Consider the following 17,641-nt stretch of genomic DNA (forward strand, 5'->3'; position numbering starts at 1 on the left):
TCTTTAAATATTTTTGATTGTGGGAGCCAGGTGCAGCAGCATATGCCTGTAATCCTAGCTAGTAGGCTGAAGCAGGAGGATTGCAAGTTTGAGGCAAGGCTCAGCAATTTAGCGATGCCCCAAGCAACTTAGTGAGACCTGATATACCTAGCCTAGTTATCTCATTAGATTAGAAGCCAGCTTGTCACAAGTTATGAAGGATTCATTTCTGTTTTCGGTAAAAATATCAGGATGTCTGTATGGCCTGGCCATTAGTTGATGTTGTAAAGCTGATTGGAATGCCTGGCCGTGCCCTGAACTCACCCAGGTCCGGTTTTCCCTGACCATATAACAACCCTTTCCTAAACCTTAGTGACCCCTCATAAATTCTGGCCCTCCCTGGCCAGATAACGACCCTCTCTGAGTCTCTAAGATCTCCATAAATTCTGATGCCGGGGCCAGCAAAAATGTAAACTTGTGTTATGCTCTTCAGAATGTTGTTATCTGTAACCCCCCCTTTGTGTAATTTTTTGGGCTATGAAACTGGGCCACAAAGAAGCCTCGGGGCTGTCTTGTTCCCGCCGTTTTGGGAGGGAGAGGCAGCCCGGCCGGTCGAAATAATAAGCTTGCTTTAATTTGATTTTAATTGGAGTCAGTGGTCTTTTCTTGCGTCCTGGTCTAACAGACCCTGTCTCAAAAAAAAATAAATAAATAAATAAAAAGGGTGGGTGATGTGACTTAGTGGTAAAGCATTCCTGGGTTAATCTTTAGTAACCCTAACCCACCAAAATTGGTTATGGTAAACATACACAGAGGATAAAATTTACCACCATTTTCGAGTGTTCAATGGTATAGGTATATTCACTTTGTTATGCAACCATCACCACCATCCATCTCCAGAACTCTTTTCTTTTTTTAGAATTTTTTGTTCTTTATTTTTATTTTTTATTCTATTTTTTAAAAATACACAACAATGGAAAGTATTACAATTCTTATTTTACATATAGAGCACAATTTTTCATATCTTTGTATAAAGTATGTTCACACCAATTCATGTCTTTATATATGTACTTGTTTTTTTTGCATTATAATTCTTATTACACATATATACCACAATTTTTCATATCTCTGTTTGTATATAAAGTAGGTTGACACCCAATTTGTGTCTTTGTACATGTATTTTGGATAATGATGTCCATCACATTCCACCATCCTTGCTAATCTCCTGCCTCCTCCTTTTCCCTCCCTCCCCTCTTCCCTATCTAGAATTCATCTGTTTGTCCCATGTTCCTCCTCCCCAATCCATTATGAGTCAGCCTCCTTATATCAGAGAAAACATTTGGCATTTGTTTTTTTGGGATTGGCTAACTTCACTTAGCATTATCTTCTCCAACGCCATCCATTTATCTGCAAATGCCATGATTTTATTCTATTTTATTGCTGAGTAAAATTCCATTGTGTATATATGTCACATTTTTTATCCATTCATCCACCGAAGGGCATCTAGGTTGGCTCCACAGTTTAGCTATTGTGAATTGTGCTGCTAAAAACATTGATGTGGCTGTGTCCCTGTAGTATGCTGTTTTTAAGTGCTTTGGTATAGTCCGAGGAGAGGGATAGCTTGGTCAAATGGTGTTTCCTTTCCCAGATTTCCAAGGAATCTCCATACTGTTTTCCATATTGGCTGCACCAATTTGCAGTTCTACCAGCAATGTATGAGTGGACCTTTGTTTCCCCCCACATCCAGAACTCTTTTCATCTTGTAAAATAGAAGCTCTATACTTATTAAATGGTAACTCCCCATCTCCCTCCAACCTTCAACTCCTTAGCAACCACCATTATATTTTCTTTCTTTAAATTTGACTACTCTAGATATCTCATAGAAGTAGAATCATGCAGTATTTGTCTCTTTTGTTATTGTTGTTATTTTGTTTTTTTGGTAGTGCTGGGAATTGAACTCTGGGGTGCTGTACCACTGAGCTCCATCTTCAGCTTGTTTTGAGACAGGGTTGCTAAGTTGCCCAGGCTGGCCTTAAACTTTCAATCCTCCTGCCTCAGCCTGCCCAGGGTTTATAGGTACACACCACTGTACAGGGCTTGTCTTTTTGTGACTGGATTATTTCACATGGTGTATTATCCTCAAGTTTATCCATGTTGTAGCATATGTCAGAATTTCCTTTCTTTTCTTTTCAGTTTGGGGAATAGAACTCAGCGGCACTTTACCCCGGAGCTACAACCCCAAACCTTTTGTCATCTTGCTTGGCTGAATTTTATTTTTTTTAGAGGGGGTTAAATAAATAGATATGGTGGTACATTCCTGGAATCCCAGTGGCTCCAGAGACTGAGGCAGAAGGATCACAATTTCAAAGCCAGCCTCAGCAACTTAGGTCCTAAGTAACTTTGCAAGACCTTGTCTTAAAAAAAAAGTGGGGTGGGGGGTGGTTTGCTGGGGATGCAGCTTAGTGGTAGAACACTGGCCTACCATGTATGGGGCCCTGGGTTCAATCCCCAGTTACCACACACCCATACACAAAGTCTGCAGATACTACATTTTGTTTATAACTATCTGTGGATGGACATTTAGGTTGTTTCTACCTTTTAGCCATTATGAATAGTGCTGCTATGAACATGGCTATATAGATAATTAAGTTTCTACTTTTAGTTATTTTGGTTCAATATCTAAAAGTGGAATTCCTCAGTCATAATTCAATTTTAATTACTTAAGGAACTATCATATTGCTTTTTCATCATGGCTAAATCATTTTATATTCCTACAAACAGTACAGAATGATTATAATTTCTCCACATCCTTGGTAACACTTTTTTTTAATATTATTTTTTAGTTGTAGTTGGACACAATATCTTTATTTTATTTATTTATTTTTATGTGGTGCTGAGGATCAAATCCAGGGCCTCGAACATGCTAGGTTAGTGCTCTACCGCTGAGCCACAACCCAGCCCAAAGCTTGTTATTTTTAATATGCTTTTTGTTTTTGTTTTTGACAGTAGCTATTCTAAAATGTTGAAGTATTCTCTTGTCCTGTGACAACTCTTTTCTATGGACTTAATTTTTCTGTGACAACTCATTTTATTTTCTTCAGTGCTGTTGATAGAACCCGGGACTTCACACCTGCTAACATCTGCTAGGCAAGAACTCTACCATTGATTTAATCTCCAGCCTAACTCATTTATTTTTACCCTTTCTTGTTCTTTGGTGTATTTAAGTACATTTGCCTTTCAGCACTGCTGGAAAAAAAATGACCAGAACCTTATGAATAGTTGGGACTATAAAATACCTATTATTCATTTCATCAGAAGGAAAGGAGATAGCAATTAGAGAAATGAAAATTAAAACTACATCAAGATTTCATCTCATTCCAGTCAGAATGGCAAATATTAAGAATACAAGTAACAATACATGTTGGTGAGGATGTGGGGAAAAGGTACACACTCATACGTTGCTGGTGGGACTACAAATTGGTACAACCACTATGGAAAACAGTATGGAGATTTCTGAGAAAACTTGGAATGGAACCATTATTTAATCCAGCTATCCCGTTCCTCCATCTATACCCAAAGAATGTAAAATCAGCATACTACAGTGATGAGGCCACATCAATGTCTATAGGAGCTCAATTCACTATAGCTGAGCTATGGAACCAACCTAAGTGCCCTTTAACAGATGAATGGATAAAAAAATCTGATACACATACACACACACACACACACACACGTAGGAATATTAGCCATAAAGAAGAATGAAATTATGGCATTTGCCGGTAAATGGATAGAACTGGAGATGATCATGCTAAGTGAATCCCTCTAAAACCAAAAACAAACAAAAAACAACCCAAAGGTTGAATATTCTCTCTGATATGCTGATGCTAACACACTAAGGGGCGGGGGAAGGAAGAATAGAAGATCATTGGATTAGATAAAGGAGAATGAAGGGAAGGGGGAGTGGGGATAGAAATATGAAAGACAGTAGGATGAATTGGACATAACTTTCCTATGTTCATATATGAATACATGACCAGTGTAACTCCACACCCTGTGTAACTACATGAATGGGACATTATACTCCATGCATGTATAAATTGTCAAAATACACTCCACTGTCATGTATATTTAAAAAGAACACACAATTTTTTTTTAAAAAAAGGAGAAAGAGCAGAGCTGAAAACAATATAGAAACAATGGCTGAAACTTCCCATCTTAGACAAGAGACTAAATCTAAAGATTCAAGAAACCAAGCAAACCTTAAACAAGATAAACTCAAAGAAATCCATAGTACACTTCTGAAAACTAAAGACAATAAAAAATTCCTTAAAGCAGTAAGAGCAAAAAGACAACACACACAAAGAAAAAAAATTAGAGCAGTAAACTCGTTTCCCCCAGAAACTGTGGGTACTGGAAGAATGTGACACAATATTTTTCAGGTGTTAAAGGAAGAGAACTGGCAATCCAGGATCCTATGCCATCAAAATATTCTTCAAGAATGAAGTGGGGGAAGGAGGATCAAGAGGTTCTTAGGTAAAAGAAAACCAAGAGAATTTGCTGCCAGCAGATCTGTCCTTAAAAAATGACATAAGGATGTTCACTAAAAAAAAGAACACCAGTAAGTAAAAAACAAAACAAAACAAAACAAAACAAAACAAAATACACAGTTAACAAGAATATGGATAAATAAAATAGGCTTTCCTTATGTTGAGTTTCCTATATTGTGTTTGATGGCTGAAGAAAAAATTATTTACTGTTCAAAGTGATTCTAAATGTAGCTAGAGGAAATAGTTAAGATTACAATATAAGTTGGAGAGGATAAAGGGATTTAAAGGACACTGTGTATGGTGGTGCATGCTTATAATCCCAGTAGCTTGATAGGCTGAGGCAGGAGGATCGTGAGTTCAAAGCCAGCCTCAGCAAAAGTGAGGTGCTAATCAACTCAGTGAGACCCTGTCTCTAAATAAAACACAAAATAGGGCTGGGATGTAGCCCAGAGGTTGAGTGCCCCTGCGTTCAATCCTCTGTTACCTGTCCTCCCCCATAAAAAGGGATTTAAAGGAAGACAATGCCAAAACATCATAAATAAGTCAAAATGGAATTTTGAAGAATATTGGAGTAACATGAAGGCAAGAAGAATAAAACAATGAAGTGAAAATCAGAACAAACAAAATGTCATATAGATTTCCTTCAGTAGCAATTCTCCTGATACTCTTTCCCTTCCTTTTGTTCTCCGTTTACTTATTGATCATGAAATACCTGGGGCTGGGGATGTAGCTTAGTTGTAGAGGGCTTGCCAGGCCTGGCCTGCCTGAGACCCTTGATTCAATCCCCAGCATTTAAAAATAACAAAAACCAAGAAAAAAAGGGTGCATTTCTTTATGTTCCTAAATATGTTTCTGAATTATATTCATCCTTTCTGAGTTACTGTTTGCATTATTTGGAAAAATTGCCTTTCAATTTGACTCCAGAGTATGGCCTTTCACGATCACATTTGTCATTAATCAAATAATTTGTGAGTATCCCCCACAGCGGACACTCCACCGAGGCAGTCAGCAGCCACCATCCGGTAAAGCTGAAGGATACACCGCCACTCTCCTTCAGAGTGCAACATCAAAACAGGTTGGTGTCATTCAGCTCACCCCCCAGACAGCGGGAATTCGCATAAAATCTCTCCTAGGCTTGCCGGGAGAGGGAGTATCAAGCTGAGCCTCCATAAAGACTAGGGGGAAACTAGAGACACCTGACCTCCAACCCCTCCTCCCAGTAGCAGCCAAAACGAAACCTGGCTAGCCAGCGCTGGGGGAGGGGCAAGCAGAAAAAATCAAAGTGATAAGAGTGCCAGGGATCCCAACAGCCTGCAGCAGGACCTGGGAGATGCAGGCCAACTGATTCACGCGGCCTGCCCTGCGGCTACAGAAGGCGTGGCACCTCAGTGAAGCCATTAATTAGCAAGCAGGGAGGTTAGGGACTGCCATTAGGTGGAATCCCGCCAGCCAAGCCCACACGGACCCTTGGGCCGAGCACAGGATCTCAGAAGGGGAAGGAAGCGGTACAGTCCCATCCCCCACAGCGGACACTCCACCGAGGCAGTCAGCGGCCACCATCTGGTAAAGCTGAAGGATACACCGCCACTCTCCTTCAGAGTGCAACATCAAAACAGGTTGGTGTCATTCAGCTCACCCCCCAGACAGCGGGAATTCGAATAAAATCTCTCCTAGGCTTGCCGGGAGAGGGAGTATCAAGCTGAGCCTCCATAAAGACTAGGGGGAAACTAGAGACACCTGACCTCCAACCCCTTCTCCCAGTAGCAGCCAAAACGAAACCTGGCTAGCCAGCGCTGGGGGAGGAGCAAGCAGAAAAAATCAAAGTGATAGAGTGCCAGGGATCCCAACAGCCAGCAGCAGGACCCGGGAGATCCAGGCCAACTGATTCGAGCGGCCAGCCCTGCGGCTACAGAAGACGTGGCGCCTCAGAGAAGCCATTAATAGCAAGCAGGGAGGTTAGGGACTGCCATTAGGTGGAATCCTGCCAGCCAAGCCCACCGCCCACGCCCGGAACAGGCCCAGCGACCTGCCAGCATGGTAGTCACGACACCCCAATTGGAATAGGGACAGAGCAGAGCCGCCTTCCACTCCCGGAACAGGCCCAGAGAGACGCCAGCGTGGTAGACACGTCACCCCAATTGGAGTAGGGGCACAGCCGCCGCCCGCACCTGCAAGGGAGACTTTTCAACTATACAAGAGCAACATAAATAAATAGGGGGTAAATTTCAAAAACACAACAGTTGCACCAAGCAGAAAGAAACGCAAGCAGTATGAAAAGACAAGGAAAGAAAGGACCACAAGCAATGCAGGTCAACTCAACTTTAGAAGAGGTAATAGCTGCAACAGATGGAATATCAGATAAAGAGTTCAGGATATATATGCTTCAGATGATCTGGAGTCTCAAGGAAGACATGAGACAGCAAAATCAGACAATGAAAGATCACATTGACAAACAAATCCAGGAAGTAAAAGATCAATTTCACAGGGAGATAGAGGTAATAAAAAACAAACAAATAGAAATTCTAGAAATGCAGGAAACAATAAACCAACTTAAAAACTCAATTGAGAATACTACCAGCAGAGTAGATCACTTAGAAGAGAGAACATCAGACAATGAAGACAAAGTATTTCAACTGGAAAAGAACATAGACAGCTCAGCAAGTCTGCTAAGAAACCATGAGCAGAACATCCAAGAATTATGGGACAATATCAAAAGACCAAATTTAAGAGTCATTGGGATACAGGAAGGCACAGAGCTCCATTCCAAAGGAATAAACAGTCTATTCAGTGAAATAATACGAGAAAACTTCCCAGAATTGAAGAATGAGACAGAATCCCAAATCCTAGAAGCCTACAGGACGCCGAATGTGCAAAATCATAAGAGATCCACACCTAGACACATTATAATGAAGATGTCCAACATACAGAATAAGGAGAGAATTTTAAAAGCTGCAAGAGAAAGAAAGCAGATTACATTTAGGGGTACACCAATCAGGATAACAGCTGATCTCTCAACACAGACTCTGAAAGCTAGAAGATCCTGGAATAACATATTTCAAACACTGAAAGACAATGGGCTCCAACCAAGAATCGTGTATCCGGCGAAATTAAGCTTCAGGTTAGAAGATGAAATTAAAACCTTCCACGATAAACAAAAGTTAAAAGAATTTGCAGCTAGAAAACCATCTCTTCAAAAAATCCTTGGCAAAACATTACAGGAAGAGGAAATGGAAAATAACATTGAAAACCAACAATGGGAGGTAGGACAGTAAAGGGGGGAAAGTAGTCAAAGAGGATAACAAATCAGGTTTAGTAACATCAATAAACAAATATGGATAGAAGAACAAACCATATCTCAATAATTACCCTAAATGTTAATGGCTTAAACTCACCAATTAAGAGACACAGGCTAGTAGAATGGATCAAAAAACAAGACCCAACAATATGCTGTCTACAGGAGACACAATTGATAGGAAAAGATATACATAGACTGAAGGTGAAAGGTTGGGAAAAATCATATCACTCATATGGACCGCGGAAACAAGCAGGAGTGTCCATACTCATATCTAATAAAATAGATTTCAAGCCAAAGCTAATCAAAAGGGATATAGAAGGACACTTCATACTGCTCAAGGGAACCATACACCAACAAGACATAACAATCATAAATATATATGCCCCAAATAATGGTGCAGCTGTGTTCATCAAGCAAACTCTTCTCAAGTTCAAGAGTCTAATAGACCACCATACAGTAATCATGGGAGACTTCAACACACCTCTCTCACCACTGGACAGATCTTCCAAACAAAAGTTAAATAAGGAAACTATAGAACTCAATAACACAATTAACAACCTAGACTTAATTGACATATATAGACTATACCACCCAACATCAAGTAGCTACACTTTTTTCTCAGCAGCACATGGAACCTTCTCAAAAATAGACCATATACTATGTCACAGGGCAACTCTTAGACAATACAAAGGGGTAGAGATAATACCATGCATCTTATCTGATCATAATGGAATGAAACTGAAAATCAATGATAAAAGAAGAAAGGAAAAATCAAGCATCACCTGGAGAATGAACAATAGGTTGCTGAGTGATCAATGGGTTTTAGAAGACATCAAGGAGGAAATTAAAAAATTCCTAGAGTTAAATGAAAACACAGACACAACATATCGGAATCTATGGGACACATTGAAAGCAGTTCTAAGAGGAAAATTCATTGCTTGGAGTTCATTCCTCAAAAAAAGAAAAAACCAACAAATAAATGATCTCATACTTCATCTCAAAATCCTAGAAAAAGAAGAGCAAAACAACAGCAAAAGAAGTAGAAGGCAAGAAATAATTAAAATCAGAGCTGAAATTAATGAAATTGAAACAAAAGAAACAATTGAAAAAATTGACAAAACTAAAAGCTGGTTCTTTGAAAAAATAAATAAAATTGACAGACCCTTAGCCATGCTAATGAAGAGAAGAAGAGAGAGAACCCAAATTACTAGCATACGGGATGAAAAAGGCAATATCACAACAGACACTTCAGAAATACAGAAGATAATCAGAAATTACTTTGAATCCTTATACTCCAATAAAATAGAAGATAGTGAAGGCATAGATAAATTCCTTGAGTCCTATGATCTGCCCAGATTGAGCCAGGAGGATATAGACAACCTAAACAGACCAATAACAATAGAGGAAATAGAAGAAACCATCAAAAGACTACCAACTAAGAAAAGCCCAGGACCGGATGGGTATACAGCAGAGTTTTACAAAACCTTTAAAAAGGAACTAACACCAATACTTTTCAAGCTATTTCAGGAAATAGAAAAATAGGGAGAACTTCCAAATTCATTCTACAAGGCCAACATCACCCTGATTCCGAAACCAGACAAAGACACTTCAAAGAAGGAAAACTACAGACCAATATCTCTAATGAACCTTGACGCAAAAATCCTCAATAAAATTCTGGCGAATCGGATTCAAATACATATCAAAAAAATTATACATCATGATCAAGTAGGATTCATCCCTGGGATGCAAGGCTGGTTTAATATACGGAAATCAATAAATGTTATTCACCACATCAATAGACTTAAAAATAAGAACCATATGATCATCTCAATAGATGCAGAAAAAGCATTCGACAAAGTACAGCATCCCTTTATGTTCAAAACGCTAGAAAAATTAGGGATAACAGGATCATACCTCAACATTGTAAAAGCAATCTATGATAAGCCACAGGCCAGCATCATTCTGAATGGAGAAAAATTGAAGGCATTCCCTCTAAGATCTGGTAGAAGACAGGGATGCCCTCTCTCACCACTTCTGTTCAACATAGTCCTCGAAACACTGGCCAGAGCAATTAGACAAAAGAAATTAAAGGCATAAAAATAGGAAAAGAAGAACTTAAATTATCACTATTTGCAGATGATATGATTCTATACCTAGCAGACCCAAAAGGGTCTACAAAGAAGCTATTAGAACTAATAAATGAATTCAGCAAAGTGGCAGGATATAAGATCAACACGCATAAATCAAAGGCATTCCTGTATATCAGCGACAAATCCTCTGAAACAGAAATGAGGACAACTACTCCATTCACAATATCCCCCCAAAAAATAAAATACTTGGGAATCAACCTAACAAAAGAGGTGAAAGATTTATACAATGAAAATTACAGAACCCTAAAGAAAGATATAGAAGAAGACCTTAGAAGATGGAAAAATATACCCTGCTCATGGATAGGCAGAACCAACATCATCAAGATGGCGATATTACCAAAAGTTCTCTATAAGTTTAATGCAATGCCAATCAAAATCCCAGCAGCATTTCTTGTAGAAATAGATAAAAGAATCATGAAATTCATATGGAATAATAAAAGACCCAGAATAGCAAAAACAATGCTAAGCAGGAAGTGTGAATCAGGCGGTATAGCGATACCAGACTTCAAACTATACTACAGAGCAATAGTAACTAAAACAGCATGGTACTGGTACCAAAACAGGCGGGTGGACCAATGGTACAGAATAGAGGACACAGTAACCAACCCACAAAACTACAACTATCTTATATTTGATAAAGGATCTAAAAGCATGCAATGGAGGAAGGATAGCATCTTCAACAAATGGTGCTGGGAAAACTGGAAATCCATTTGCATCAAAATGAATCTGAATCCCTATCTCTTGCCATGCACAAAAGTTAACTCAAAATGGATCAAGGAGCTTGATATTAAATCAGAGACACGGCATCTGATAGAAGAAAAAGTAGGGTATGATCTACATACTGTGGGATCGGGCTCCAAATTCCTCAATAGGACACCCATAGCGCAAAAGTTAACAACTAGAATCAACAAATGGGACTTACTCAAACTAAAAAGTTTTTTCTCAGCAAAAGAAACAATAAGAGAGATAAACAGGGAGCCTACATCCTGGGAACAAATCTTTACTCCACACACTTCAGATAGAGCCCTAATAACCAGAATATACAAAGAACTCAAAAAATTAGACAATAAGATAACAAATAACCCAATCAATAAATGGGCCAAGGACCTGAACAGACACTTCTCAGAGGAGGACATACAATCAATCAATAAGTACATGAAAAAATGCTCACCATTGCTAGCAGTCAGAGAAATGCAAATCAAAACTACCCTAAGATACCATCTCACCCCAGTAAGATTGGCAGCCATTAGAAAGTCAAACAACAATAAGTGCTGGAGAGGATGTGGGGAAAAGGGCACTCTTGTTCATTGCTGGTGGGACTGCAAATTGGTGCAGCCAATTTGGAAAGCAGTATGGAGATTTCTTGGAAAGCTGGGAATGGAACCACCATTTGACCCAGCTATTCCCCTTCTCGGTCTATTCCCCAAAGACCTATTAAGAGCATGCTACAGGGACACTGCTATATCGATGTTCATAGCAGCACAATTCACGATAGCAAGATTGTGGAATCAGCCTAGATGCCCTTCAATAGATGAATGGATAAAAAAAATGTGGCATTTATACACAATGGAGTATTACTCTGCATTAAGAAATGACAAAATCATAGAATTTGGAGGGAAATGGATGGCATTAGAGCAGATTATGCTAAGTGAAGCTAGTCAATCTTTAAAAAATAAATACCAAATGACCCCTTTGATATAAGGGGAGTAAACAAGGACAGGGTAGGGACGAAAGTTTGAGAAGAAGACTTACATTAAACAGGGATGAGAGGTGGGAGGGAAAGGGAGTGAGAAGGGAAACCGCATGGAAATGGAAGGCGATCCTCAGGGTTATACAAAATGACATATAAGAGGAAAGGAGGGGTAAGACAAGATAATACAAATGGAAGAAATGATTTACAGTAGAAGGGGTAGAGAGAGAAAAGGGGAGGGGAGGGGAGGGGGGATAGTAGAGAATAGGACAGACAGCAGAATACATCAGACACTAGAAAGGCAATTTGTCAATCAATGGAAGGGTAACTGATGTGATACAGCAATCTGTATACGGGGTAAAATTGGGAGTTCATAACCCACTTGAATCAAACTGTGAAATATGATGTATTAAGAACTATGTAATGTTTTGAACGATCAACAATAAAAAAAAAGCTTAAGGCTTCTGCTTGTTCGTACATATTTTTAAATTCAAGACTCTTAGATTTTATAGGCAGATGCTATTATTGCCTCTGTTTCACAGTGGAGGAAATAAGAGTAAAGAGATGAAATGCACTTTCTAAAATCACACAGGCATTACAAATTTTAAAGAATAAGCCAGGTGCAGTGGTGCAGGCCTGTAATCCCAGCAGTCTGGAGGCAAGAGGATCACAAGTTCAAAGCCAGCTTCAGCAACTTAGCAAGGACCTTAGCAACTTAGCACAACCCTGTCTCTAAATAAAAAATAAAAAGGACTGGAGATGTGGCTCAGTGGTTAGGCACCCCTGGATTTGATCCCCAGTATATATATAAAAAAATAAAGAATAGCTCAGAGAAAGAAAAAAAAAACACAGAGAGGGAAGAAAGAAGGACATGGATGTGTTCTGGCAGATGACAACTGAGGCCAGATGGAAAATAAACAGAATGCATGGATGTTGGTTGGAAAGTCATATTTTTACTCACAAAGAATTGAGGACATTCTGGATAAATGAAGTCTACTTTGTGTGCACTGCCAAGAAAAAAAACCACATCTGGCTCCCTTTGATCCTACTGCCTGTGGGCTACTGGAACTGAAGAGACTACCGGCAATTAGTGCAGCTACTGAGAAGTCCACTCCTTCAGGAAGAGAATGCTGCCGTGTAACTAGAGGACAAATGGAAACAGTCTGGCTGTCAACAGGAAAGAAAAAGAACAATCCAAGTATGGGATGTGCAGCTATAACCGTGCTGGTAGTAATAAGCACAATAAAGTGACAGCAGTCACATTTCCATTTAACTGTGCTAAGGATGGTCTCCCAGCTTAGCTAACCATGGAGGACATGCCCATGTCCTGTGACTGTCCTCATGCTTAATTCTACCAGTCATGACCTGTTGGTAATTCCATCTATAACCACATTTTCCAATTAACACAAGAAACTCAGAGAGGTGCAGAGTGTAAGCTTATTTGGTTGATTGATTTGCCCCCCTTTATCTCTATCCCCCTCCTTCTCTACAGACATTTAGGTGAGACACACACATCTTTGATATGGGTATTCCTGTTTTGTGTGCATATATTTTAAGGTATAGAAATGGTGTTATACATGTCATTGTTTCTCTGTCACATTTTATCTTGTTCTTACAATCTCAACATGCTGGTTTGCATACATTTAATGCATTGCTTTTTATTGCTGCATAATAAACCGTTAAAACACTCAAAAAAATAATTTGTGAGTTACTCTCTCACTGCCAATTTGACATTTATTTTTGTAATAAATCTCAATTTTTTTCTCATAACCCTTTGGTGAATATTGACCATTATATTTAGAAAATGTGCTATTCTTATTAATTGTACTATAGATTTTTGTTTTTATTTATTTTTATTTATTTTTTTGAGAGAGGCCCAAAAGATTTTTCCTGTGGCGCCTACAAGTGCCCACAAGAAGTGGAGAATAAGGGGCTGGGCATGTGGCTCAAGCAGTAGCGTGCTGGTCTGGCATGTGTGGGGCACTGGGTTCCATTCTCATCACCACATAAAAATAAAATAGAAATGTTGTGTCCACCGAAAACTAAAAAAAAAAAAAAAAAAGTGGAGAATAAAACTTGTTGAGTTTGGGGTTGTGGCTCAGCAGTAGAATACATGCCTAATATGTGCAAGGCGCTAGGTTCGATCCTCAGCACCACATAAATAAATACATAAAATAAAGGTATTGTGGGCTGGGGTTGTGGCTCAGCAGTAGAGCAAGGACCTGGGTTTGATCCTCAGCACCACATAAAAATAAAGATATTGTGTCCAACTACAACTAAAAAAAACAAAACAAAAAATCTCATTACTTGGTTGGACATTTGTATACATACATGAAGGTATACGTAAGTACAAACGATGTTTGATTCTTGAACCAATTAAAAATCATGCTTTGAATTTATTTGGTTTGTTATATTTCTCTAGTTTCCTATGTCACCTGACAGTTTTTTCTTTCTTGACATAGTTTTAAAATCATTTTTAAAAACTGTGGCAGAATCCATCACATAAAATTTATCATCTTCATGGGAGGTGGATATAACTCAGTGGTAGAGTGCGTACCTAACATGTATGAGGCCCTGTATTCAATTCCCAGAACTGCAAACAATATAAAACAAAAATTACCTTCTAACCATTTTAAAATCACAGTCTAGTAATGTTAAGTATAGTCACATTGTTATACAACAAAGCTCCAGAACTTTTTATTTTGCAAAACTACAATTCTGTACCCAACAAACAATAACTTTCAATTCGATTCCCCCCAGCCCCTGGCAACCACAATTCTTTCTGTCTCCATGAATTTAACTACTATAAGTATCTAAGTGTGATCATACAGTATCTTTTTGTAGTTGATTTATTTTACTTAGCATATTGTTTTAAGTTTCATTCATCTTATAGAATGTGTTGAAATTTCCTTTCACTTTATGAGTAAATGATATAATATTGTATGTATATAATACATTTTATTTATACATTCATGTTAATCCACTCATCTGTTAATGGATACCTGGGTTACCTTCTTTCCTATCTATTTATTTTTTGGTACAAGGGATTGAACCCAGGGGGGCTTAACCACTGAACCATATTCCCAGCCCATTTTTATATTTTATTTAGAGACAGTGTCTCACTGAGTTGCTTAGGCTGGCTTTGAACCTGCAATCCTCCTGCCTTAGTCTCTCAAACTGCTGGCTTTGCACATTTTTAATTGGATTATTTTTTTGTTGATCAATTATAGGAGTTTGTTATGTATCCTGGATATTAACATCTTATCAGATATATGATTTGCAAATATTCTCTCTTATTGTATAGGTTGCCTTTCCACTCTGGTGTGTTCTTTGATACAAAAGTTTTAAAGTTGGATGTGGTCCCATTTCTCTGATTTTGCATTTGTTGCCTGTTCTTTTGGCATCATATCTTAAGAGATCATTACCAAATCCAATTTCATTAAGTTTTTCCTCTGTATTTTCTTTTAGGAGTTTTGTATACTTAGGTCTTTAATTCATTTTGAATTATTTTTTGTATATGGTGTTAAGGATCCAATTTCATTCTTTTGCCAATAACATTTGTTGAAGAGGCTATGCTTTTCTCATTGAGTGGTCTTGGCATCCTTGTTAAAGATCATTTTTTGCATACACAAATTTCTGGCTTCTCTATTTTATTCTATTGGCTAATATGTCTGTTTTCATGCCACATTATTCTGATTACTGTAGCTTTGTAATGTGTTTTGAAATCAGAAAGTGTGAGACTTCCAATTTTGTTCTTTTTCAAGTTTGTTTTGGCTATGCTGGGTTTCTTATGATTCCATATGAGTTTTAGGGTATAGATTTTTCTATTTCTGCAAAAAATGCCATTTGATTTTTTTTTTTTTTTTTTGGCACCAGGGATTGAACCCAGGGAAGCTTAACCACTAGGCCAAATCCCCAGTCTTTTTTTTTAAATAATGAAAATAGATTTTTCAATTCAAAGTTTATTTTTATTCTAATTAGTTATACATGACATCCAAATGCATTTTGACATGTCATACATAAATGAAGTATAACTTCTCATTCTTTTGGTTGTACATGATGTAGGATTCACACTGGTTGTGTAAGTATATATGCACATAGGGTCATAATGTCTGATTCATTCTATTATCCTTTCTACCCCCATACCCACTCCCCTCTCTTCACTTCCCTCTTTCTAATCCAAAATTCATCCCTAGCCACCTGCCCCCCTTATTGTGAATTAGCTCTGCATATCAGATAAAACAATCGTTCTTTGGGATTGACTTATTTCACTTAGAATACTTTTCTCCAACTCCATCCATTTACCAGCAAATTCCATAATTTCATTCCTCTTTAAGGTGGAGTAATATTCTACTGTGTATATATACCACATTTTCTTTATCCAATCGTCTGTTGAAAGTCACCTAGGTTGGTTCCATAATTTAGCTATTGTGAATTCAGCTACTATAAACATTGATGTATCTGGGTCACTATAGTATGCTGATTAAATCCTTTGAGTATAAACCTAGGAGTGGGATAGCTTCTCCAGCCCTCTTTAAATTTTTTATTTAGAGATGGAGTCTTGCCAAATTACATAGGTCCTCATTAAGTTGCTGAAGCTGGCTTTGAACTTATCCTCCTGCCTCAGCCTTCTGAGGTGCTGGGATTACAGGCATGGGCCACAGTGCCTTGCGATTACATTGTATTTTGATAGGGATTGCACTGAAGCTGTATATCACTTTGGGTAATATTGATATCTTAATAATGTTCATTTTCCCAATAAATAAACTAGGCTGTTTTCCTATTTAAAAAATTTTAAGTTGTAGATGGACACAATATGTTTATTTTGCTTACTTATTTTTTTTATGTGGTGCTAAGGATTGAACCCAGTGCCTCACATGCTAGGCTAGCACTGTACCACTGAGCCACAACCCCAGCCCTCCCATTTATTTTTATCTTTTTTATTTTAACAATGATTTGTAGTTTTCAGTGTGAGTCTTCTGTTTCCTTGGTTAAGTTTATGTCTAAGAATTTTTTTATTATATTGTAAGTGGAATTTACCCTTAATTTCCTTTTCAGGATTGTGTAGAAATGCGACTGATTTTTTTTTTTGTATTTTATTTAAGACAGGGTCTCATTGAGTTGCTTAAGGCCTCACAAAGTTGCCGAGACAGGAGGATTATGAATCCCACTTTGAACTCATAATCCTCCTGTCTCAGCTTGCTGAATCACTGGGATTATAGGTGTGCAACACCACGTCCAGCTGCAATTGATTTTTGTTACTTTACTGAATTTACTTATTAGATATTTGGAGGAATCTTTAGAGTTTTATACATATCATCTATGAACAGAGAGAATTTTATTTCTTCCTTTACACTGTAGATTTTAAAAAATTTCTTAATTTGTATGGCTAGAAATTCCAGTATTATGCTGAATAAAAGTGGTGAAAGTGTGTATCTTTGTCATATTCCTGATCATAGAAGAGAAGCTTCTCAGTATTTTATCATTAAGTAAGATTTTTTTTTAAAGAGAGAGTGAGAGGAGAGAGAGAGAATTTTTAATATTTATTTTTTAGTTTTCGGCGGACACAACATCTTTGTTGGTATGTGGTGCTGAGGATCGAACCCGGGCCGCACGCATGCCAGACGAGCGCGCTACCGCTTGAGCCACATCCCCAGCCCCCATTAAGTAAGATTTTTTTGCTCAATTTTCTTATATGGTTTCTATCATGTTGAAGTAGTTTTCTTCTATTCCTAGTTTTTTGTTTCTTTTTTTTTTTCATAAAAGGGTGTGGAATTTTACCATATGCTTTTTCTGCATCACCTGAGATCATCATGTGGTGGTTTTTGTTCTCTTAATGTGGTGAATTACATTAATTGGTTTTTACATATTGAATCATTCTTGCATTTGAGGATTAAAAGAACTTAATTATGGCATATAAACCTTTAAATATGCTGATGAGTTCAGTTACTAGTTTTTTGTTCATTTTGTTTGTGTTTCT

Source organism: Urocitellus parryii, chromosome 1, assembly GCF_045843805.1.
Source record: "Urocitellus parryii isolate mUroPar1 chromosome 1, mUroPar1.hap1, whole genome shotgun sequence".
NCBI classification, from domain to species: Eukaryota; Metazoa; Chordata; class Mammalia; order Rodentia; family Sciuridae; genus Urocitellus; species Urocitellus parryii.